Below are 9666 nucleotides of genomic sequence, written 5' to 3'. Positions count from 1 at the left end.
TCTAGGTCTACATAGCCAGGCCTCAACCGGTTGTGTTAGGACTGTGGGGTGAGGCCCAGCCGTCTGGCTGCTTCGGGGACCACCACCAGCCCCTCTCAGGGCCTCTTTGGTGTTGCCTGGAAACCATGCAACAATGCCTCCCAAGCAGCCCCGTGATGATCTTTTCTGAAGTGGCAGCCCCTTCAATTATTTTATTTCCATTATATTATGTTAATTAAATCAGCGAAAAGAACAGAGCACATGCATGCCCAGAGTGGAGTGGCTCTGAAGGGTTAATCGGAATGGCCCTGACTGAGACTGCTAATAGAGAGACAGCAGCAGAGGGGACAACTTATTCCAATGTGCCCAATGTAGACAAGCTGTCAGGAAGCCCCATGGGCCTGGTCTGCCTGCATCTGGGTCTCCTGCAGCATTCAGAACCGTTTGCTGCACCAGCGGACACAGCAACAGCTGGAAAACTGGATGGTGCTATTCCAACAGTATCACGTTAACCCAGCGATCAGTTAGCACTGTGGTCAGACCTGCAGAAGCATCTGTGGATAGCAAGGTTCAAATACCTACAGGGCGGAGCACACCATAACAGGGCGGAGCCTCGGAAGACTCAGTGTTTTCTTTGGTATTTGTTCATTTAAACTTCTACAATTAAACTTCTAGGTTGACCTGACAAAATGGAAAGTGAGAGCTCTCTGGTTGGCATCAGAGCTGGGCTGGGGGTTTAGCCTTCTTGGATGTGGAGCACAGCCAGAGAAGTCAAGTTTAGGACACAGTGGGAATCAGAATGGCCTTCTCTGGGGTGCTGAGTTAGCCATCTTTAATGAGAGCCCTTAGCAATGAAAATGGGTTTTAGGGGTCTCATGGAATTTAGAATATATAGGTGATGCCTTTTGGCCTCAACTTACTTGTCTGTTCAATGGACATATATGTCACATGTGGCTTTCTAGGCTCAGGAGTTTTTGTAGTGGGAACTTTTTGGACAATGTAGAAGTTCCTGAGAAATTGCCCTCCCCAACATGGGCATTGTCCTGGTGGGTGCCTTTGTACCTCTGTAAACACAGTGTAATGTTGTGTAGCAAGATCACTGCTCTGAGTCCTTATTCTACCCTGTGTTCCCCGGCATTCTCCAGCATGTGACAGGAGCTGGGGAAATCTCACTCTTCTCTGGCCTCCAGCTTGCTGGAGTAGGGAGACAGACTCACTTTGGCCCACGACTTCCTCCCAGTCTGCAGGCGGTGCCATCCCTGATCCCTTAGACACCCCGCAGCTGTGGCATCCTCTCATTTGAATACATCAGCAAAAATAGCAGTGCACCGCCTTATGTTTAAAAGACGATGGAGCAATTACTCTGAAGTTGATTTCCTGCTCCCTGCCTTTCCAACATTGCAAATCTCCTCAGTTTCAAAATTAAGTTGTAAATGAGATTTGAGTTCCACACCACCCGCTTTGTTCTCTCTCCAAGAGAGAGAGAGAGAGAGAGAGAGAGAGAGAGAGAGAGAGAGAGAGAGAGAGAGAGAGAGAGAGTCGAATCGCCAGTTCAAAGAAAACGTACACATAACTGGAATTCAAAGGCGGTTGGAGGGATTTTCTTTCTCTTAATCTTGGTGACTGGGCTCACCATCTGATTAACCTTCCACAGCCTTTACTGGGAAGAAGCAGGTCTTCAGCCACCACTCCCAGAGATCTCCCCTCGTTTGCAGGACAAAACCCTGGATCAGCACCACCATAACCATAGAAACAATAGGCAGGCTTCTGTGTGTATTAATTTTCCAAAGTTGCCTCAACTCTATTTTGAGCCCAGCATTCTTCCACATACTTTGCTGATTGAGAAACTGAAGAAGGAGTTGGCGACCATTTCTTTGTAACTGTACACAGGCTACAGGTTAATTTGTTCATCTCACTGGCTGACTCGAGCTGTCTGTCTACTGCTCTGTAGTTTGCTCTTTAATCTTGTTCTTTGTTGTGTGTGTGGTTTTTGTTTCTGTATTGTTTTGCTATGAGGTCTCATTATGTAGCCAAAGGTGACCTGGAAGTTGCTATGTTACCCAGGCTGGCCTCAAGCCAATGGTGGTCCTGTTTCAGCCTTCTGGACCCTGAATTCACAGACATGTACCAGCAGGTCTGGTTTCTTTTCTTTTCTTTTTGTTTCTTTTCTTTTCTTTTTCCTTTCCTTTCCTTTCCTTTTCTTTTAAAAAATCTCTCATTTTTCTCCCTGACCCTCCCTCTTCCTCTGTCTTTCTTATATGCTGGGATTGCCTTAAAACTCACCATGTAGTTGAGGCTGGTTTTCCCTCCCAATCCTTTTACCTCTACTAGGAAGTGCTGTGATCACAGGCTCAGATTATATATATATATATATAATTTTGAACTTGACCTGCATGTAACATCCCTAAAAGATATCACAGTTTAACTTCCCATATGGTGCTCAAATCCCCTGTGAGGCTTCTGATACAAGGGAATCTCTTTCCTTTAACATTCAGAGTCATCAGTAACTTATCTTGTGGGCCTCTCTACTCTGGCCCTCCCCAACCCTTCGCTTTCCTGGGAGCCTGTCCTGGGAGAATATCTGAATCATCCATGGGCTCGCTGGGCCTCCCTGTCCTGACCCAGCCTAGCTTGGAAGATATGAATTGAGAGCCATTTATTCAGCTGCTACGTGTGAATATTCCCCATGTGTAGGCCTCACACCTAGCTCAGTGCTGGGCCCTAGGGGTTAATACGGTCTTGTTCCTTGAACAGATAGCTCTTATTGGTGGAAAATCCTGTCTTGAGGCTGAGTAGATGGTTTACTGTGCAAAGCTTTTGAAACACAAATGTGAAGAAGCTGGAGTTCCAGTACCCAGATAAATGCTGGGTGGACGTGCTAGCCCACTTGCAATCCCATCATCTGGGAGGGAGAGAGTTCCTGATCCCTGATGTAAGCTGGCTATTCAGACTAGCCAAATCAACAATCAAGATCTGAATTCAGAGAGAGAGAGAGAGAGAGAGAGAGAGAGAGAGAGAGAGAGAAGAGACGAAAGAGAGGGAGGAGAGAGAAGGGGAAGAGAAAGAGGAACATAGTTGAGGAAGATATTAACATCAACCTCTGGTCTCCACTTGTATATGCACACAGACATACACAGACAAACATACACACACACACACACACATACACATGTACATACACATCACCTTATGTCCATTCTCACACAAGAAAGAAACAGAAAATTGTCTTTACTAAAGCAGACAATTGTCCCTGCAATTAGATTGATTGGGTGATTACTTCCAAGCCAGGATACTGTGAGGGAGAATGATTAGGGACTCACAATAACCATGAATGCAACAGGTATGATTAGGCCCCATCATGTGAGGATGCAGGTTCCCTGTCTACACTGCATCTCCTGGGGTTAGGCTGGCTGTTGAATGTGCCTTTTAGAACCACTGACGCTCAGAGCCCATCTACTGTCCTATCTTGTGGAGCTCTCCTCTGGTCCTCTTCACCTGCTTGGAACCTTGTCCTGGGGACATATCTGAGTTGTCCATGGGATCTCTAGGACATCTTTGTCTTGATCTGGTCTAGCCAGGATGATCTTGGTGGGGGTAGATGGCTAAATGTCCTAAATGTCTCCTGAGGACACTAAACCCTAGTTTAGTTGAAATTTCACTAAATGAGAAGAATGGAAGATACCCAGGTCAGGGTGGCTCAGTGGTGGAAGGGTGTGTTTTGGAAGTCAAGAGGAAGCAGTTTGGAAACAAGATCAGAAAAGCAGGCTTCTGGGGCTGGAGATGGCTCGGTGGTTACAAGCACCAGTTACTCTTGCAGAAGACCTGAATTCACTTCCCAGCACCCAACTGGATGGCTCATAACTCCAGTTCTGGGGGTTACAGTACCCTCTTTGGACCTCTTCAGGCATTGCGTGAACACAGTACACAGACATGCACACAGGCAAAACTCATACACAGAAAAGGGAAATACATTTGTTTCTTTATTTTTTTATGTATGTCTTCCTCTTGTTCTTGAGCTTGGAAGGCCTTGGAAAACATATTTATTGTTTTTTTTTCCCCCTGAGATTTTTCTTTAAGCAAAAAGTGCTATTTACCCACTCAGTTGGTCAACAGAAGTTTTATTGAACAACAGACATTTGCAGGCTTCAGAGATGATACATTCTGTGCTCTCAGGAAATTTAGAATGGGAGACAGAGCAACAGAGCAGTCTGATAACAAGGCCAGTCAGCTTCATAGCTTGGCCAGAGCAGAAATTTTACCAGCAGAGGATGGCATGGAGACCCTGCAGGTAGAGACGACAGAAGAAGTGTGTTGGGTGATGTGTGCTCAGGTGACATTGAAGCCTTTAGCTCTGCACTGAGAGACCTGTAGAAACATAGACCCCTTTGCAGCCCTGAACGCTGGTGGGTGGACTCAGATGCAATTAATGTAGGCGAGAGCCAGCAGGAAGCACATGAGAGGAATTGCGTTTAATTGAGAGACGTGCTTTTCAATCGCTGTTCAGCTGCCAGCTGACTGTGCGCTCTGGCAGGAGCGAAGAGGGATACTTAGCTTTCTTCAAGCTCCATTAATCTGCCCATTTCTTTTTGCTTCAAATCCCACTTCAAACACACAGCGGCTCCTCAAATTCATAATGAAATAAATGATTTATAATCCTGTCGGGAGCCAGTGAGACAGGCTCCCTGTCAGGTGGCTGGGTGGTTTGACCAATCCAGAGGAACATGGTGGCTCATATCATCAACCTATCTATATTTACTTGTATCGACATCCACATCTATATATCATCACCTGTATCGTCTAAATCTACATCCCATATCTGTATTTACACTCACACTGGCACTCACATAAATACACATGTACTCATCTGGCTACACATTTCTTACTCTGTCTTTAGTTCCTTTGGGTGACACGAGTCTTCCTGGGAGAGCCCAGTGACTTGGTAAGAGGATAGCGCCCAGTATCCTTGGAGGAAGATGTTCCATCCCCTTGGATGCTGGGTACCATGTTAAATACGTTGTTTGCTCCTTTTATTTTCCTAAGCAGGGTGGTAGATAGCCCAAGCTTCCATCAAATTTCCCATGTAGCTGAGGATAACCTTCAACGCCTGCTCCTTCTCTTTCTATCTCCAAGTACAGGGAACTGGACCCAGAGCTCCATGAATGCTGAGTAAACATTCTGTCAACCAGACTACATCCCACTCCCCAAGTCAAGTACATTATATGTGTCATGTCGAAGCTTCTAATCTGCAAGAATGTATTGTCTCCTTTCATGTTGAGGGGAAACCTGAGGTATAGAGAGGTCAAGTGACAGATACCAGTTTCAATTAGGCCATAAAGCAGAAAGGGATTTGAACCTATGATAATGTAACTCTTTCACCTAGCTCAGTTTCTTCCCTCCAAGCTTGAGGTTGATTTATAGAAACACAATGCCCACTGTTGCCTATGGAAAAGGCTTTGGAAGTTATGATCAGAGACAATGTTCATTGTTTGCTGGCTCCACTTGCTGGGATGTAGAGAAAACCTGGCCTCTACTCTGAGTGTACAGTGAGAGTAGTGAGAGTCTGTACTGTCAGCCGGAGCTGTGCTTCTGAGGGCGGGCCTTGGGTCCACAGGGATTGACAAAGAGATATGACTGTAGCAGTAACCATGGTTGGTTAAGACTTGGAGGGGTGTGCCTGGCAGCAAGAGGGGTGTCTGTGCAAGGACAGAGTGCTCAGAAAGAGAAGGAAGTCCAAGAAGGGTGGCCTCATTCAAAAGGGGACTTCTTCCACATTTCAGTCTGAAAAATTTCACACTGTGTAAGAATCGAAAGAAGCGTACAATGAACCCTGTGTATTCTTCATCTAGTGGCAGCTATTAACATCTTAGCTTGCTGTATTTGCCACCACCAGTGTGTGTGTGTGTGTGTGTATGTGTATGTGTGTGTGTGTGTGTTGTTTATATACATTCTTTCTTTTTAACTATTTGAAGATGTGTTGCAAATAATAAACTTCTTTCCTAGTATTTATTATCTACCTATGAAGTAACAACTTTCTTTACGTGCTTTGAAAGTGCTTTCTGAGCTGGGCATAGTGGCACTTGGGAGACACAGACAGACTGATTTATATGAATATGAGACCAGCCCGGTCTACAGAGCAAGTTCCAGGACACCCAGACTGTCTAATGAGACTCTGTCATGAAAACCACCACCACCACCACCACCACCACCACCACCACCACCACCACCACCACCACCACCACCACCACCACCACCAACAACAACAACAAGACAACAAGAAAAATCATTGTGGAGTATAGTATGTGTAAAAAGCCTGACCTAATGCCTTAGAGCAACAGCCTGGCTCCTCTCTAAACTGCCTTTTCCTACCCAAGCCTCAGGTTCTGGCTTTGTAAGAAGGGGCTGACACCACCAGGAGTGGACATACACCTGTAATCCCCTCCTAAGGGGGTCTTATCTTGAATCACAGGCCAGCTTGGGTTACAGAGAGGGATCTTAGCTCAGGAAAAAAAAGAGATGAGAAGAGATAACAAGGCCTCCTTTGTGAACCTCAGGAGGATGCTGACAGATTCCAAACAGGTGCTGCCCATCAATCAATAAACTCTGAACTTATATGCATGTGATAGGAGCTTTTCATAGCTCTTTTGGCTTTTAGCAGGGAAGGATGGAATCTTCCATGACTAGGTTAGGGTCTCAGCTACTTTTATAATTTTTTCTTTACTTTTATAGTTTTTATATTATGATGATGATGATTATTTTGCAGTGTTGGTGGGGTCACACCTGGTCCTCAGGATGCAAGCTAAGGGCTGCCACTGAGCTAATCTATGCATCTGCCATGTTAATCTGGGATCACACTGTCAATTTTTAAATTGTCCCCACAGAGTTGGGAGATGAGAGGGAATATGACTTTTGGCTTGGCCCTTATAAGGCCAAGGTGACCTTCTAAATGGGCTTTGTAAATATCTGCTCCTCTTGACTTGTTAGCTCTTGGGAGCAGACAATTGGCTCTATTCACCACTTCAGCCTTAATACTCAAACATTAGGCATCTAATACATGACTTAAATATGCATGGAATAAATGTAGTAAATTATCGGTCATGATTCTTAGATTGGTATACAACAGGAGAAGGCAATGGGACAGTCTGTCTCTGTCCATAGGATCTACCAAGGATGATGTGGCAGAAGGCAGAAATAGGTGACTCATTTTCATACCAGTTCCATTTCCCTTAAGTAATACATTGCAAGCTGCGTCAGCTTGGTGTCAGCCTTTGCCGTTGTTAAGCTACACTAATGAACATCAGTAGAATTTTAGTGAGTTAGGAAGACAAATATTTACTTTTTTTTCCAAGTTACCAAGTCAGCTGAGACTCTGATCCAGAACTTTCTCATTCTGGGATTAAAAGAACAATCCATTACATTGATCTGGAAGCCAAGGAGATAAAATGGACTGAACAAGGAAAACAAGTCATGTAGCCCTAATGAATGTGGAAATCATGTTGTGCAAATCAGCTAAGACATGAGACTAAAGCCAGTGTCTGTGGGGCTAGGATATGCTTTACCGACCTTGGACATTGTCATGATGGTGTGTGTGTGTGTGTGTGTGTGTGTGTGTGTGTGTGTGTGTGTGAGAGAGAGAGAGAGAGAGAGAGAGAGAGAGAGAGAGAGAGAGAGAATTGGATTTAGCCAATAGGAAGAGGGATAGTTACCATCTAACATATAGTTCAGACTTTCAGACTGATTTATTTGGAAGTCAGACTTTGTGATCTTTAGAAACCCAGAATGCCTGATTGGAAGAGGTTTTGAGATGAAGCCACTATTATAACAAATACAAATCTAAAGGGTCTGGAGCAGCTACCTTGACACCAGCTTCCTCAATTTAAAGTGTAACAACAGAAGTCCATCTCCTTTATAACACACTTGGCAGAGAGAATGACTCTGACATCCCTAAACCACACTGATTCTTTGAGATCCAACAGAGAAACCCTGAACCACTGGGACCTGGTCACAGCCATTGCCCAGATGGCTACTGATTCCCTGGTTAGACAGATGCTCTGCGGAGGTGAAGCATTTCATTGTCCCATTGAAACACGTTCCTTATATCTTGGGTCAAGCTGCTCCCTTTCTGCAGCCTCTAGACTTTACACAGCTCATTTGTCTGAAGGGAGAAGAGCGGGTTGGAATACAGCTTAGTAGTAGATTGTTGGCCTAAAATGCACAAGACTCTGGTCAGGGTGAGGAACTTTGTTCTTTCCTTCCATCCTGGACTTTTATTTTACTGCACGAACCTTCCAGCAACTTCCATCACAGGGCTGTGTTCATGGGCCTCCTCGTTCCTACTTTTCCACATTCAGGGCTGGTAGTGCCATGGAGCTGCCTGGTGACATTGGGCTCTCTAGGCAGGCCGGCAGCTTTCCTCTTATACTTTTAAGGAGGAGCCAGCAAGATTATTGGGTGTGGGGTGCTTTATCATTTCTAGAACCAAGTATGAAGTTTAGTACCATTATTTGTTACATAATCCCATCAATTACGCTTCTCCCCTTTGGAAGAGCTACTGAAATAGAACCAATTATTAATACAATTTCTAATTATGCATTATAAAGTATGGATGCAATTGCCAGCATGCACCATATTATTATGTTCCAGAAGGCTGGAATGAGCTCATTGTCACAGAAGACACCACAAACATCTTACATTCTTAGAGAGCCAAGGACTTGTGTCATGGACACTTGTGATTCCAAGTGACCCCAGGTTGATCTAAATGACTTCAGAGGGAGGACTCCTTCTGACCTGGCCAAATCCTTCATGTAGGACGAATACTCACTCTATATGAAGAAAACGCCAACCAGTTTATCATGGAGAGCATTAATTTCGTAGGGCAGCTTGCTTTCTAGCAGTATCATCCAGAGTCTTCCAGGAATAGTGTGGTCTTTCCCTTGAAGGCACAGGAGGGATGCACAGGGAGCCATGTGTGTTACCCTCTATGGCCAGCTTGTCCCCTCGCTGAGACTTGAATTAAATTTGAGTGATGTTTGTTGTGTGCCAGGCTTCTGCTAGGCTCCAGGGAAGAGATGGAAATAAATGAGAGTTCCTGCCTTTGGGGAGTTGGCTGTCTAGTAAGGGACACAGGATGTATCCGGAAATGGTTTTAACAGAATTAAAAAGCACTTCAGGATCAGTGGCTGGGGTAATGGGGGAGGCGTGGGTGGCTGATTATTTTTAATTAGAAGGTTTGGAAAAGTCTTTCTAGAGGAAGATGCATTTGGGGTGGGCTCAGGAGGAAGCTAGGACTTCAGAAGGTTGGTTGGAGTGAGGTGTGAAGGGGAACCCCAGGAAAGGAAGGTGGTAGCCAGGAAAAGGCCTGGAAAAGCTGTGGTGTGTTTGGTGAACGGTGAGCATGGATTTTGCGGGGCACTGAAGGGGCACGCCACTTCCTGGCTGCAGGGTGCCTTGTGGGGGTGGAGTTAGCCCATAACTCATCGCTCCAGGCTGCATTCTGCTCTGTGTGCTGGGCACTGCAAAGAGAAATGCTTTCCGATCCAGTCTTCAAAGGGCCTATGGTTTAGTTGTGGCAGACAGAGAGCTAAAGAGTGATGAGGCAGTAATTGGTTAAATCCTCTAATAGAATCATAAGACTCTAATGGGATAAATACTTATCTTTATGATAGAGATGAGGTCAGAGGAGGAAGTAAC

At 45.1% G+C, this 9666-nt stretch overlaps 1 long non-coding RNA gene across 4 annotated transcripts in view; it reads right to left on the bottom strand.

The window, feature by feature from the left end:
- The window catches only part of LOC134479117 (uncharacterized), a 60885-nt gene extending 60778 nt beyond the window's left edge, over window positions 1-107 (bottom strand). Inside the window, exon 1 of one of the 4 annotated variants that reach the window (XR_015622271.1) lies at window positions 1-107. This exon is cut by the window's left edge and continues 58 nt beyond it. This is a non-coding gene — a long non-coding RNA (uncharacterized LOC134479117). The other 3 variants (XR_015622270.1, XR_015622269.1, XR_015622272.1) reach the window with 3 other exon arrangements.
- Between the last annotated feature and the right edge of the window lie 9559 nt (window positions 108-9666).

This window comes from Rattus norvegicus, chromosome 6 (assembly GCF_021556685.1).
Source record: "Rattus norvegicus strain SHRSP/BbbUtx chromosome 6, alternate assembly SHRSP_T2T, whole genome shotgun sequence".
NCBI lineage: Eukaryota > Metazoa > Chordata > Mammalia > Rodentia > Muridae > Rattus > Rattus norvegicus.
Note: the sequence above shows the minus strand (reverse complement) of the source record. Positions and strands in the feature narration are given on the sequence as shown.